The following is a 14,386-nucleotide window of genomic DNA, read 5'->3' on the forward strand; positions in this document are numbered from 1 at the left end:
TGTCTTCTAAGTTCACTTTGAAATAGTTTGGCGCTATCTTATTTTCTCCTCTCTCCTCTTAAAATGCTTGTACAATCAAATAGATGTATTTTGCAGCCGGGTGAATTTTGTCACTGGAAATTCTCCCAGGGAAGGAAAGGCCTTCGGTGCGCTGGCCAGGAGTTGCTCCTCGAAGCCGGAGTAGCCGTAAGGGAGGGGGCTCACCTGCTGTTTACAGGTAACGAACCAAAACAGAGGAGAGGGCCTTGGCCCCTGAAGGCACTTAAGCAAAGAAATGGGAGCCTGCCACCGCTCTGACCTGGGAGCTCTGTTGGGTTGATCTAATTCGTCTCAAATTCCCTGACTGTACTCTGGCATTGAAAGAAAGAAAAGATGGGGAAGGAAGCTCAGGGCACTATTCAGAGGAACCCGAGCGCCAGTTAAACCCGGGGTGCCAAAGGCAGTGGAGGAGGAGAGATTCTGAAAGGCCCTTTCATAGGAAGCTGCCCTGCTCTGACCATTGGTCCATCTAGCTTAGTATTGTCAACTTCCGGACTGTACAGTAGCTGCTCTCCAGGGTTTCAGACAAAGAGTCTTTTCCTGCTCTGCCTGGAGATGCCACGGATTGGACCTGAGACCTTCTGCATGCAAAACTGATGCTCAGCCACTAAGCTGCAGCCCTTCCCTAAGGGACACTGGAGCTCAGCCATTTCCACACACACTGCTCAATACAGAAATCTTGCGATTGCGTTGTCCTTTCCAGCCTCTCCAGCAAAGGAGAGAAACCACCACCTCCGGGGTCAGGCAGGCAGGCAGACACCATTGGTTGATCGGTTCTACTAATGTTTGGCCAAACTCTGCTTCCTTCCAATTTCCATCGCTTCCTTCTATTCCTGAGCCTTTCACTTGTCCATCAAATCACAAAGATGTGTGATTGAAGGAGGTCCACACCAGAGTGAGCTTCCTTGTGTTCATCCATGCAGAGACGCGCCAAGTCCCAACTCCTACTAAACACTATAGGAAGGGAAGCAAAAATGAAAATCCATCCCTTTATCACAGGGGACAGGGACAAGGAAAGGATGCTAAGCGTGTGTTTAGGGGGGGTGTAGCGGGAATCAATCTGTATAAAGACCCCCAAACCCCAATTCTAAACGCATTGCTTGAAAATATGCCCCGCTGACATAAATTACTCCCACTCAAAATGTGTGGGTTCGCGTAAGAGATGAAAGAGGATAACAGCGCAGTCATTGCCGGAAGGTTTCTTGCTTAATTACCTCGCTAGGTGAGGAGCTCTGGCTTTGGGCTCCATCCGCTTGCATTAATTTTAGTGTTCGGCATCTCAAAGATCTGTGAACTGGTATCGTTATAATCACTGCTATTGTTATTGTTAGGAGAAGCGCCGCCCCTAATTCAATGGTGGAGCATCTCGTGTGCATGCAGAAGGTTTTAGGTTCTATCCCCTGCCTGAATATGGAGGTCTCATACACCCCAGGTAGTGTGGTTGCTGACCTTGAGCCAGACATCTTGGAGAGTGAAGTCAAATGGGCCTTAGAAAGCATTGCTAATAACAAGGCCAGTGGAAGTGATGATATTCCAGCTGAACTATTTAAAATTTTAAAAGATGATGCTGTTAAGGTGCTACACCCAATATGCCAGCAAGTTTGGAAAACTCAGCAATGGCCAGAGGATTGGAAAAGATCAGTCTACATCCCAATTCCAAAGAAGGGCAGTGCCAAAGAATGCTCTAACTACCGCACAATTGCGCTCATTTCACACGCTAGCAAGGTTATGCTTAAAATTCTACAAGGCAGGCTTAGGCAGTATGTGGACCGAGAACTCCCAGAAGTGCAAGCTGGATTTCGAAAGGGCAGAGGAACCAGAGACCAAATAGCAAACATGCGCTGGATTATGGAGAAAGCTAGAGAGTTCCAGAAAAACGTCTACTTCTGCTTCATTGACTATGCAAAAGCCTTTGACTGTGTCGACCACAGCAAACTATGGCAAGTTCTTAAAGAAATGGGAGTGCCTGATCACCTCATCTGTCTCCTGAGAAATCTCTATGTGGGACAAGAAGCTACAGTTAGAACTGGATATGGAACAACTGATTGGTTCAAAATTGGGAAAGGAGTACGACAAGGTTGTATATTGTCTCCCTGCTTATTTAACTTATATGCAGAATTCATCATGCGAAAGGCTGGACTAGATGAATCCCAAGCCGGAATTAAGATTGCCGGAAGAAATATCAACAACCTCAGATATGCAGATGACACAACCTTGATGGCAGAAAGCGAGGAGGAATTAAAGAACCTTTTAATGAGGGTGAAAGAGGAGAGCGCAAAATATGGTCTGAAGCTCAACATCAAAAAAACCAAGATCATGGCCACTGGTCCCATCACCTCTTGGCAAATAGAAGGGGAAGAAATGGAGGCAGTGAGAGATTTTACTTTCTTGGGCTCCTTGATCACTGCAGATGGTGACAGCAGTCACGAAATTAAAAGACGCCTGCTTCTTGGGAGAAAAGCAATGACAAACCTAGACAGCATCTTAAAAAGCAGAGACATCACTTTGCCGACAAAGGTCCGTATAGTTAAAGCTATGGTTTTCCCAGTAGCGATGTATGGAAGTGAGAGCTGGACCATAAAGAAGGCTGATCGTCGAAGAATTGACGCTTTTGAATTATGGTGCTGGAGGAGACTCTTGAGAGTCCCATGGACTGCTAGAAGATCAAACCTATCCATTCTTAAGGAAATCAGCCCTGAGTGCTCCCTGGAAGGACAGATCGTGAAGCTGAGGCTCCAATACTTTGGCCACCTCATGAGAAGAGAAGAATCCTTGGAAAAGACCCTGATGTTGGGAAAGATTGAGGGCACTAGGAGAAGGGGACGACAGAGGACAAGATGGTTGGACAGTGTTCGCGAAACTACGAACATGAGTTTGACCAAACTGCGGGAGGCAGTGCAAGACAGGAGTGCCTGGCGTGCTATGGTCCATGGGGTCACGAAGAGTCGGACACGACTAAACGACTAAACAACAACAACCCCTGCCTGAAATCCGGGGTGTGTGGCGCGGGGCGGCTCTGTCAATGAGGGTGGATGACAATCCTGAGGATGCGCAAACTCTGTTCCTTTGCAGCACACCCCAATACATCCTTTTCCTCAAGGAATTCTGGGCACTGCTATGTACCCCTTTACGATTCCCACCAACCTTTAAAAAACTTCAGTGCCCTTTGAGGGAAAGGATATGCTTCGACTGTAAAGGTATACAGTGTGTACACTGTACACAATGTAGGCGGGCCAATGGTCTCACTCGGTATAAGGCCATTTCCTGTGTCCCTGTTGTTGGGGCTTGGGGCTACAGAAACGCCTCTTTCAACTCATGGTTCCACCCTCATTGACCTTTATTGGGGCATCAAAGATGGAGGGAGGCCTGAAGTCTGTTGCATCAGATAGCGGTGGCCTAGAAAGCAAAGGAGGAGCCCCAGCGAGTCTGGTCCTCAGGCTTATCTAAAATATCTCCAGCTAGACTACGAGCTGGTTCCCCTCGGGAACCGCTCAGGTCGAGGTGGGGGAAGGAAGCGTCCACGTCCACCTCTTTCTTCCTTTTTCTCGTTACAGGTAGGTAGGTCTGCTGTAGTCGAAACAAAATAAAAAAAATTCCTTCCAGCAGCACCTTAGAGACCAACTAAATTTATCATTGGTATGAACTTTCGTGTGCATGCACACTTCTGAAGAAGGTATCTGAAGAAGTGTGCATGCACACGAAAGCTCATACCAATGACAAACTTAGTTGGTTTCTAAGGTGCTGCTGGAAGGATTTTTTTTTATTTTGTTCCTTTTTATCGGTTTCTGCCCATCGGCTAGAGACCCACAACCCTGTCCAGAATTAAAGCTGCTTCGCGTCCCAGCGACTTCTCCGTGACCTGAACCAGACGTAACCTAAAACGCGAGGGATTGCCTGCGTCATGAGTCTGAAACCTATAGGGTCCAGCCAGGGGCATTTGGCCAAGGATTGCATCCAAACCCGAAACAGATGCAGTCGGAAACCGCTCTCATTCAGATCAACGGGACCTTTCATCCAAATGGTTAGGATGGGGAGGTAAAACAAACAAACAAAAACCTGGGGGCTGGTTGAGCGCTGAATGTTCCGACTCCGAGAGCAGCGTTCGGGAATGCTGTTTGGTTTAATTAAACTGAGCGCTCCGTCGGAGCTTGTCTCTCAGCCTCGTTTGACGCTCCTGTGACCCAGCTGCCTCCCTCCCTTTCTCTCTCTTTCTCCTCTCCCACCCTCCTCTGCGGGGGAGGTGGGGGGGGAGAGAAAAAATGCGTCTGCACAAAGAAAATCCGCGACAGCACCGGAGCAATCAGAAAGCCTGGCGTGAACGTGGCTAAACGGCGAGGCAAGGATGCCTCAGCACTTTCCTTCCTCTTGTGCATTTGCAGCGCAAGGCAGGCTAATTCCTCCGCTGAGGGCCTCAATCAGGCATTTATTTGACACACATGATGCATGAACGGTTAAACGCTATTCTCAGCAGAGGGGGGATCAGCCAGTCGTTTCGTGGCGGAGAGTTGCCGCCGACGTGCGGCTAGCTGGAGGAGGCTGCCTTCGCTCCGGTCTCGAGGCTTAGGGGAAGGAGAAGGGCGGGCAGGAAGGCTCAACTTTTCTCAGCCTCCTTTCCAGCGCAACCAAGGGCGAGGTGATAAACCTCTCGGCTCGCAGCCAGCCCTTCCCCTTTGCTCAGCGATGCCAGATGATTCCCCCTCCCTCCCCTCCCCTCCCCTCCCCTCCCTTCCCTTCCCTTCATCTTCTTCTTCTTCCTCCTCCTCCTCCTCTCCTCCTCCTCCCCCTCCCCCCCGGCTGTTGTTTCCTCTCGCTCGCTCCCTGCCTCTCTCTTTCTCCCTCCCTCCTCCCTTCCCCGCTTTGTGTTTCCCTGCCGCACCGCCTGTGCTGGTGGCCACCAAGTGAAACTGACGAACATGCAAAGCCTGGCAGCGCCAAGCTTAGTCAGTTTCACGAGAGAGAGGCAGGCAGCCAGAAAGGGCACAGGAACTGCAGGGGGAGACAGGGGCGGGCAATATGGAAGGCGGGGGAACCAAGAGATGGTCTTCTTCGGAATAAAGCATAGAACTAGCTGCGTGTTTCCTCGTTAGAGCTTTTGATTTTTGTCGAAAGGGCTCTTGGCCTGAGCGGGGAAACATTTCGCCCGTGCTTCCTTTTGGTTAAGTCCTGTTCCATGTCCCAACGAAGAGAGAATCAAATAGGCCCCGATCCCTGCATGTTGCTCCAGAGAAGGCAAATCCAGCAGAGACTGCTAATCCAGAATTGGAATGAAGTTCCACTGAAATCAAAGGAAATGTCCTGATTCTATGCAGGCAGTTCTGCAAGAAGACTCTAGCATTTTCAAACAAAATGTTTAAACTCTCATGCTAAGTGCTTCAGTTCAGCTCAATGTGGCTCAAGGTTTTTAATGGGCCTCATGTTAAGTGGGTGTTTCAGGAGAGGAGCAATGGCTCCCCAAAACACCTTTTCTATTAGGGCACCTAGCTTGTGGAACCTTCCCCGCCCCCTGAAATAAAGCAGGGGCCAACTCCTTTGAGCTTTTGGAGCCAGGGTGGCAAAATGCAAGTGGCCTTTTTCTCAAAGTTGTTTGGGTGCTGACTACAAAAATGATCTTCCTTCAATTAGCTTTAAAGTGTTTTTCTTTTTCAATTTCCGCTTTGATGTTATTTGTGCTAGGCAAAAAGACGTGGAACACAGCATTACTTTGAGGCAAGGTTACCAAGCACTTAGCACTTCAAATACTATAAATGCTATAAGCACTATATAAGTGACAATAAAATCAAGCCATAAGCTGTAAGAGGTCAGCTGGATATCTTTTTGGTTTATAGTATTTCTTCATTATTTTTACAGATATCAAAACAGATATTCTAAAACAAATAAAGCTTACCAAAAGATAGGAGCGGCTACAAAACAAACAAAATTAACAGTAAAACAAGGCTGGCTTGGCCACATGGTTGCTACAGTTCTATATTTTGGGGCAATGGTAATGTTCAAAGTTGAATAACAAAAAAGGAAGAAGACTGAAGAAGAAAGTACAGCATAGGAGGCTGTAGTATATGATATATTGTTGCTTTAAGGCTTGTTATAGTACTCCAAAAGAGGGCCTGCTTCTTGTAGCCGAGGAGGGAATGTTTAGAGCTAGCAGGGAACTTATAGCAGCCCCCACTTTGTGTGTGCTGAACAAAGTGAATAATTTGCCCTAAAAACCCATGAGATTCAATATTTGAGAGCCACCATACTGCATGGCAGAGACTTCATTGGGATCCTAGCAGCGGCAGGCCATGCATGAAGTCAGGTGAAGACATTTCAGGCAGGGGATCCAACCCCTGCTGTTGCATCGCTGCCAGCCCTACTGGGGCTTCCTGCACCGACATGGCATCATTGTCCTTGACCCTACATCCACTGCATTGTCACCACTGCCGCTGTGTCATGGGGGCAGCCACAGGTGAAGGTACAGTTGTGTTGATGGGGTGGCAGCAGTGTGGGGGCAGGGAGGGGACTGGGTGAGAACCTAGATCTGTGAGGTGGGTGACATTGACATCAGGGCATGGGCAAAATGCCTTGGGTCAGCCCTGGCTTCTAGAACTGGAGCAAGAATGCATTGAAAGCAGAACAGCAAATAGGAAGTTGAGTCTGGGCCCTTTCACAAACGTTGTTGGGGAAAAGCCTGGAAGTAGGCCTGCTACACTGATATGTTTTGCAATTCTGCACAAGCCATACAACCTGGTAGCACTACAAAGCCACAGGACTGCTCAGAGGATGGGGCAATTGCCCCATGCTTGCAGAAAGCTACGGGGCAGGGCCCCCTGCTTCAGGTCCTGTGCATAACATTGGCCGTCAATGGTAAGTGAATGCACCTAAGATTTCAAGGCAAGGTGCTACTAGAGAGTAATTTTCTGTGGCAGTTGCCACAGGAAAGCTGTAGGAGTGTTGTGAGGCCAGGCCTTAAGGGAATAATCCTTCCTCAGTGAGTGAGTAGTGGAGAAGGCAAACAGCAGCCCACAACCAGAAGACATGTGAAACTGAGCCCCAGGAAGCAGAAAAAATCTCTGCCATAAGGGGATTGGAATTTGGAGGAGGTACTTAGGCAGGAGAAGTATAACCTAATCCCTATTCCCTTATTCCCATGTAATAATAAATAAAAAAAAATGAAGCACACCTGTCATTCTGCTTAATCCCAGGGCAAGGAAGATCTGCAGGTGAGAATTTGCAGCTTGTAGGCTCCCAGATTTGTGCACAGATGCATGGGTCCTTGCAGGGGGCAGCAGCAGGGATCCCAACATCACACCAGTACTGGGCCCCATAAACCCTCTGGGTGGCCTTGTAAAGCTGACCATGGCTGCGGGGGGGGGGGGGCGGCGGCGGTTGGACACTGAAGGCACTCCACACCCAGGCTGCTATTTATCCCAGGGCCAATCCCAGTCCTGCTTCTAAAAACCTACCTATTTGTTCACTCGGACCTTTGCTGGTCATTGATACCAGTACTACTGAGATTTGTCCGTCTTCTGTAGTTGTTACTGCTTTTACTATATGTGTTGGCTTTTAATGTTCTATTTTTATTGTTATGTACTGCAAACCTCCCTGGGATTTTTTTAAAAAAATGAAGGACAGTGTAAATATACTTGGTCAAATAAATAAGGAAACGAATTCTAGCATATATTGTACCTGCAAAGTAAATCACACAGTTAGAGCTTGAACCTCTTGTTCTTGTGAATCTTGTTGCCTTCCATGTGTTTAGAATTGTGGCTGTTGGAGTTCTTTCTTAGTTGTGGATGAGATTGTTAGCTTCTCTAAGACACCAATGGAGTCCACTGGTTTTAGAAGCCTTGATTGTCAAGCAACTTGCCTGCACTGGAATATACCATCTGTTGGACTGCTTCCTTATCCTAAGCACATTTATTGGATCATATTGGCTTCCAGTTGACACATGAGATCTTAGCATTGTGGAGTAGGAAGGGACCACCAGGATCATCAAGTCTAACCCCCTGCAATGCAGGAATCTTTTGCCCGATGTGGGACTTGAACCTACGACCGTGAGATTAGCTGCCTATGGGTCAGTTTTAATTCATGCTATTTCTTCCTGGTGAGGCTGCATTGTCATCAGTGGGGGGAAATATGCATCAGGACTTCAGTGAGGGACAGAAAATAAATATATTTTATTAAATAAGTAAATTTGGTGGGAGATTGCTGCACCCAATGTTATAGTATCCTGTGAATTTCCCTCAGAACATAGTTTGTTCAAAACTGATATGAGTCAATAAAAAGGACTGAGCTGATTCACCAAGGCTGCTTCTGCATGGGCTGGGCAAATGCTTCTTCCATCATCCTCCCTCATTTCCCGCTATGCATCCCAAGTGTCAAGGACTGTGTCAAGTGAAGAAGAGCAGAGTGGCCTTGTGGAGCTTGCAAATTGCCAGCATTTACTGCCGGGATATGACATGGTTGTGGCCTGGAATCAGAAAGGAAAGATGGCAGGGCTAATTGTCTGGGATGATTAGGTGGGAGGATGTTGTAGAGCATGAAAAGGCACATGGGAAGGGATTTAGTGATAGGGAGCTGGGAGCTACAGGAATAGATGGTGAAAAGACCAGGGAGAGAAAACAGAGAAAGGGCATGTGAGATAGAAAAAGAGCGCTGAAAGAGGTGCTGGATGGTTTGGTGTTTCAGCTGGCTGGAGAGCTTTGATGGGTGTAGGCTGAAGGCTAGAGTTTTGACCCAGGTGTCAAGGATCAACCCCTACCACAAACCTGTATCTCTCTCCTACAGTCTGAAAGATACAATAAACAAAAGCTGTGTAGTACAGGCATCCCCAAACTCAGCCCTCCAAATGTTTTGGGACTACAACTCCCATCACCCCTGACCACTGGTCCTGTTAGCTAGGGATGATGGGAGTTGTGTGGGAATGTTAGGGATGTGGATTAGGATATATTATTAGATAGATCCTATCCAAGCTTGTGTTAGCAAGCTTCCAATATCAGCAGAGTGACATTCTCCTTTTGTGCGCAGCAAAGCGAGTGCGTTCAGGTTTGCTAAAACCTGTACAATAATATTATACTTTATACTTAAATATTATACTTCCTGGCAAAGTCCCCTTTGTCCCTCTTAAAAGAAATACACAACACAGTGTTTATAAAATAAAATAGAGTTTACTTACAGTTTCATCCTGAGTTAACAGCATAATCTCAGAAAGGCAGGCTTGCTTAGAAAAGTTACAAGTATATACATGTGGAGACTACTTAGTAAAGTGAGGCTCCATCTGGTCTCACTCTTGGCAGCAGGCCAAGAGGGAGAACCATCCTAACTGTAGATTCTCTGGAGATGTGTTCCCATCGGAGGAGAAAAGGCTAAGAGAGAGAATGGCTGCTGGCTAGGGGCTTTTGTCCCAGCTAATCCATCTCATCTGCATATCTGGGGGAACATGAACTTAGTCAGGTGTTCCCCAGGTGAGTTCCTGTTAGTGGACACTCTATGAACTGTTGTGACTTGTCTGCCCCAGTGTTCCATCCCACAAGTTGTAGTCCCAAAACATCTGGAGGGCCGAGTTTGGGGATGCCTGGTGTAGTATAATTATTCTGAGTGTGCCTTCTATCAGCTTTGGCTGGTGGCCCACCTGTGCCCCTATCTGGCCAGGGACAGCCCAACTGCTATTGTATATGCTCTGGTAACCTCTAGGTTAGATCACTGCAATGTGTTATATGAAGACGGTTCGGAAACTTCAGCTGGTGCAGAATTTGCCAGCTAATCAAGTTACTCACCAGGGCAAGACAGTTTAAGCATATTACACCAATCCTGACCTGACTGCACTGGCTGCCAATTTGCTTCTGGGTCCAATTAAAAGTGCTGGTTCTGACCCATAAAACCTTAAGACAGCTCAGGATCACAAAACCTCAAGGACCACCTCTCCCCGTATGAACCAACCCAGACCCGGCCTGCAATGATCATCTGAGGCCCTTCTTTGTGTGTCTCCTCCATGAGAGGTGCAGAGAGTAGCAGCACTAGAATGGGCCTTTTTCTTCCTTCATTATACACCTTTAGGCACCAGGCAAAAACATTCTTCTTCAACCTTGCCTTTTGCTGATTAAGATCCTATATTCTTTTAAACATGTTTGTTGGATGGGGGAGTTGCTGGTTTGTTTTGTTCCTATTTTTATTATGTATTTTGTGTTTTTATCTTGTATCTTTATGCTGTGAACTGCCCTGAGATCTTCGGATGAAGGACAGCAGACTGACTTGACCAAATAAATAAATAAGATGTTATTTGTAGGAAGCTTCCTTATACGTACTGAATTGTTCTACACTCCCTGGCAACAGCTTTCCAGGGTTTCATTCCGTGTCCTTTGTAGGCATGGCTGGATTAAGGTGGTACAGTTCCAAAAATAGGAACCCCTTCCCCCAAATTGAATGTGTGAAATAAGGTACTGCAAAAAAGTATTGTGGTATCCTAAACACTAACATGTTTATAATGTCGTAAGTTTTACAACAACAAAATTACAACACCTCAGCACATGCCATTTAACAATGCAGCCAGCTGAAAACAGTTTCTTTTGCCAACCTTGATGACAATAATAATAATAATAATAATAATTAGATATCATTACCATTTATTACCTGTCCTTTACCCAAAGCTCTCAGGACAAGTTACAATAACTTAAACAACTTATGTTTTTTTAAGCAACTTACAAAAAGAAGGTGGGTCTGAAAAACATACATATCAAATGTCAGAAGCCATGGTAAAAAAACAAACAAACCCCTGCATCTTCAGCATTTGCCGAAAGCTGCATGTTGAAGGTGACAGATGTACCTCTGTGGAAAGGGAGTTCCACAATTTAGGGGCTGCCACAGAGAATGCCCTTTCCCAAGCTGCCACCACCACTAGGAGAAAATACAAAAATAAAGAAAATACAAAAAAAAATACTCTATCCATGTTCACTTAACACAGTATCACTGTTTTTGCACACTTCCTTTCTTGGATAGCCTAACCTACCTCACATGGCCATTGTGGTGATATAGACAGATGAATAAAATGGCTGAAAAATGGAATTTAGTGCTGGCATAGACACCAGATGTTGGTTCCTTTAATCAGACTTATGCATCTCTATTCTATAAAGAGTCATGTTTTTTCTTCCGGGGGGGGGTATGTAATGCCTACTGTTTTTTCTCAGTGATGCTAACAGGAACATCTAGCAGTAATTATGGTTGGCTGGCTGGCTGGTATGGCTTAAAATTCAGGCAACCTTGTCATTTTTTGTGCAATATTATGGGTAAAGAATTTGGCTCCTCATCTCATTTGATACCCTGCATGACTATTTGAAGCCATATCCCCCTTTGCAATTGCACAAGGCCTTCTTGAGCTACCAGGGTCTCATATTTCCTGTACTTTCTTTTGTCATTCAAATGACAATATTCTACTACTCATGTATTCAAAACCTGTCTTCTCTCCCATCTTTGCCGTGTCCATGTATATCCTTCTGGGCATCTGTCTCCTCTCTGGACATCTGCAATAGAATATTGCAGCAGGGGAAGCATAGCTGTGTCTGCAATCCATAATCAAGAGTACTCTTGAATTTTTAAATCTACAGAACTGCTTTGAAGTAAGTAGTTTCTTTACAATCTGGTGGTGTCCCATCATAAACACATTCATTTAGAAATAAATGAATGGAACTTACTTCCACTGAACAAGCCACAGTTCAGAGAAAGTTCAGCTTGTTTTTAAGACCTTTGAAATCATAGAATCATAGAGTTGGAAGAGACCACAAGGGCCATCCAGTCCAACCCCCTGCCGAGCAGGAAACACCATCAAAGCATTCTTGACATATGGCTGTCAAGCCTCTGCTTAAAGACCTCCAAAGAAGGAGACTCCACCACACTCCTTGGTAGCAAATTCCACTGCCGAACAGTTCTTACTGTCAGGAAGTTCTTTCTAATGTTTATGTGGAATCTTCTTTCTTGTAGTTTGAATCCATTGCTCCATGTCCGCTTCTCTGGAGCAGCAGAAAACAACCTTTCTCCCTCCCAAATTAAGTGCATTGTTTAATTTCTCCCAAATTAAGTGCATTGTTAAACCCTTGTGCTTTGATAATTTCAACAACACTGGTTTATGGATTTTACCCATTTCAGTTGGACCCCCTACATGTAGCAAGTGCCAACTAATTTCAGGAAGGGGAAATGGAAGGAAAAGAGAGGGTGGGACAGAGAGAGGTGGGTGCCTCTTCCACTTTGGTTCTGACTTTGACCCTGCCCACCACTGGCTGCAGCCTCACCCACCTCCAGCAAGTGGCCTTCAACAGATTGCCCCCAAGCCAATGTGGTCTTCAACAGAAAAGGGCTTTCCACCCCTGATGTAGGGGATGCAAACCCTTATTTTACACATCAGCAGAGCAGCATCTCTGAAGTTCAGTGGCACCAGATCAGCATTAGTAGAGGCCCATATCCCATGCTAGATTTAGGACAAGTTAGCTTCAAATTAGATTACAATTCCCCCTTGTAGTTGTTACAGTTATGGAAATGTCTGCCCAGCCACAAAAGTTCATTGGTACTCATTTAGGGACTTGGCTTGTATGTGGTAGGAATCTATTGAGTTTCACAATAAAACATTCTGCAGGAATAAAACAACTTGGAAAATGGAAAACACTAATGCCAATAAAGCAGACAGCTGCAGAGTACCTTTTTCAGATTATAACAGATGCAGGATCATATTTATTTTTTTAAAAATAACATTTATTGATTTTTGCATACATCAATAAAAATATAACTTTTACAGAAAAGAAATTTAAATATACTTTGTGGAAAGGTGATCTCACTAGACACACTGTGAACCACTGACAACTGGACATTTAATAAAGATGGATATTGTATTTAAGATTTTTTTTTTGATAGGTCATCATTTTCTAAACATTTTTAAGCCAGTTGCTTTTGTTGTTCTTGTTCTTTCCTTCTCAAGAGTTTAGCCAAAGGCATTCTGGCAGCTGCCAGTATACACAACTGGAGTTCTTAGATGCTCACTGGCAACACCATTGTTTCATAATGATGAAGACAGAGTAAAGGATCTATGAAAGGTCATATTGCTGCCTGAAGTTTAGTTCTGAAGTGTTTCAAAGTTTCCTTCTAACCCACATGCATCCTAAGTAGTTAGTGAACTGTCTGTCTAAATGTATTCTCATTGACATGGAGGTCTAGATAATTAAAACAAAATATATTCATAATGTAGACATTCATTTTAGACAGATCTGCAAACATATAAATGTGATATATTTTTACTTAGACCAGTCCACAGTTGCAGAAATCAGTGCAATTAAGTCAGCAAAAGTGTGAGCACAGTTGGTCCAACAGTTTGAGGACTGCATAATAAATCATCTCTCAAATGCCAATGTTTTTTCTATACGGTATTTGTTTCTCAAGTTGAGGTTGTAGGGAGGAGTCAATTCTAGAAAAGAAAATGAGGGCTTCAAAGAATCTGAAGAGGTCTAAGAAGCGACATGCAAACTCAGCAAAGGTGTCTACATGACATCAAAGTGAGCAGAGGGTCTCAGAACCCTATTAAAGAGGAATGGCTTAGGCCCAGTTCTCATTGAGGTGCTGAACCTGTGTTGGAGCTGCATCTCTTGAGGTCGGGGGGTGGCTCACATAAAATAACAGTAGGTCATCTAGCTCAACCCCTGCTCAAAGCAGGTATCATGCAACAAGATTACTAAGTGGAGGCTGGCTTGGCCAGTTATGATGAAGGGGGCAGTGCCCACCAACTTCAGTCTGCTCTCAGCCAGTTCCTACCTGCCAGCCTTCTAGTGTATAACTACCATGTTTCTCTGAAAATAAGCCATACCCCAAAAATAAGCCATAGTGATAGGCAGTTTAACCTTGTAGGTTAAACTGTACCATACTTAATAATAATAAAGACATCCCCTGAAAATAAGCCACCGTGTGTTTTTTTGAGGAAAAATAAATATAAGACGGTGTCTTATTTTTGGAGAAACACGGTAGCCCAGGGGATGACTCTGGCTGTCAGCTTCCTCCTCCTCAATCTCAGTTTTACCCTTGTAGATCTCAGAAAGATGATGGGGGCAAGCCAAGAAATAGTTGGCCCCATCCATGCATGCTTTTGGGAATTATTGGCTCTGGCTCCACCTACGGATGGCCTCCTTGCCTTCCACCCTACCCATGGGCATCAGCCACCATTGATACTCCCCTGCAGAGTCCACTCCACATAGATAACCGAGTCAGAGATCTGGGTTCTCACCTAGCCATTTCCCTTTACATGCTCCTTTGCTGTGTGCTGGGAACTCTCCGCTCACCCTAAAATGTCAGGAGCATTCGATCTCTTAAGGCAGGCATGTCAAACCTGCGGCCCTCCAGA

General features: G+C 45.4%; 1 long non-coding RNA gene across 2 annotated transcripts in view; it reads left to right on the top strand.

Annotated features, from left to right (window-relative positions):
- LOC148685930 (uncharacterized) overlaps positions 1-14,386 on the top strand; it is a 128,812-nt gene that overhangs the window by 39,151 nt on the left and 75,275 nt on the right. The window lies entirely within an intron of this gene.

The sequence above is a fragment of the Zootoca vivipara genome, chromosome 4 (genome assembly GCF_965207765.1).
Source record: "Zootoca vivipara chromosome 4, rZooViv2.hap1.1, whole genome shotgun sequence".
Lineage (NCBI taxonomy): Eukaryota > Metazoa > Chordata > Lepidosauria > Squamata > Lacertidae > Zootoca > Zootoca vivipara.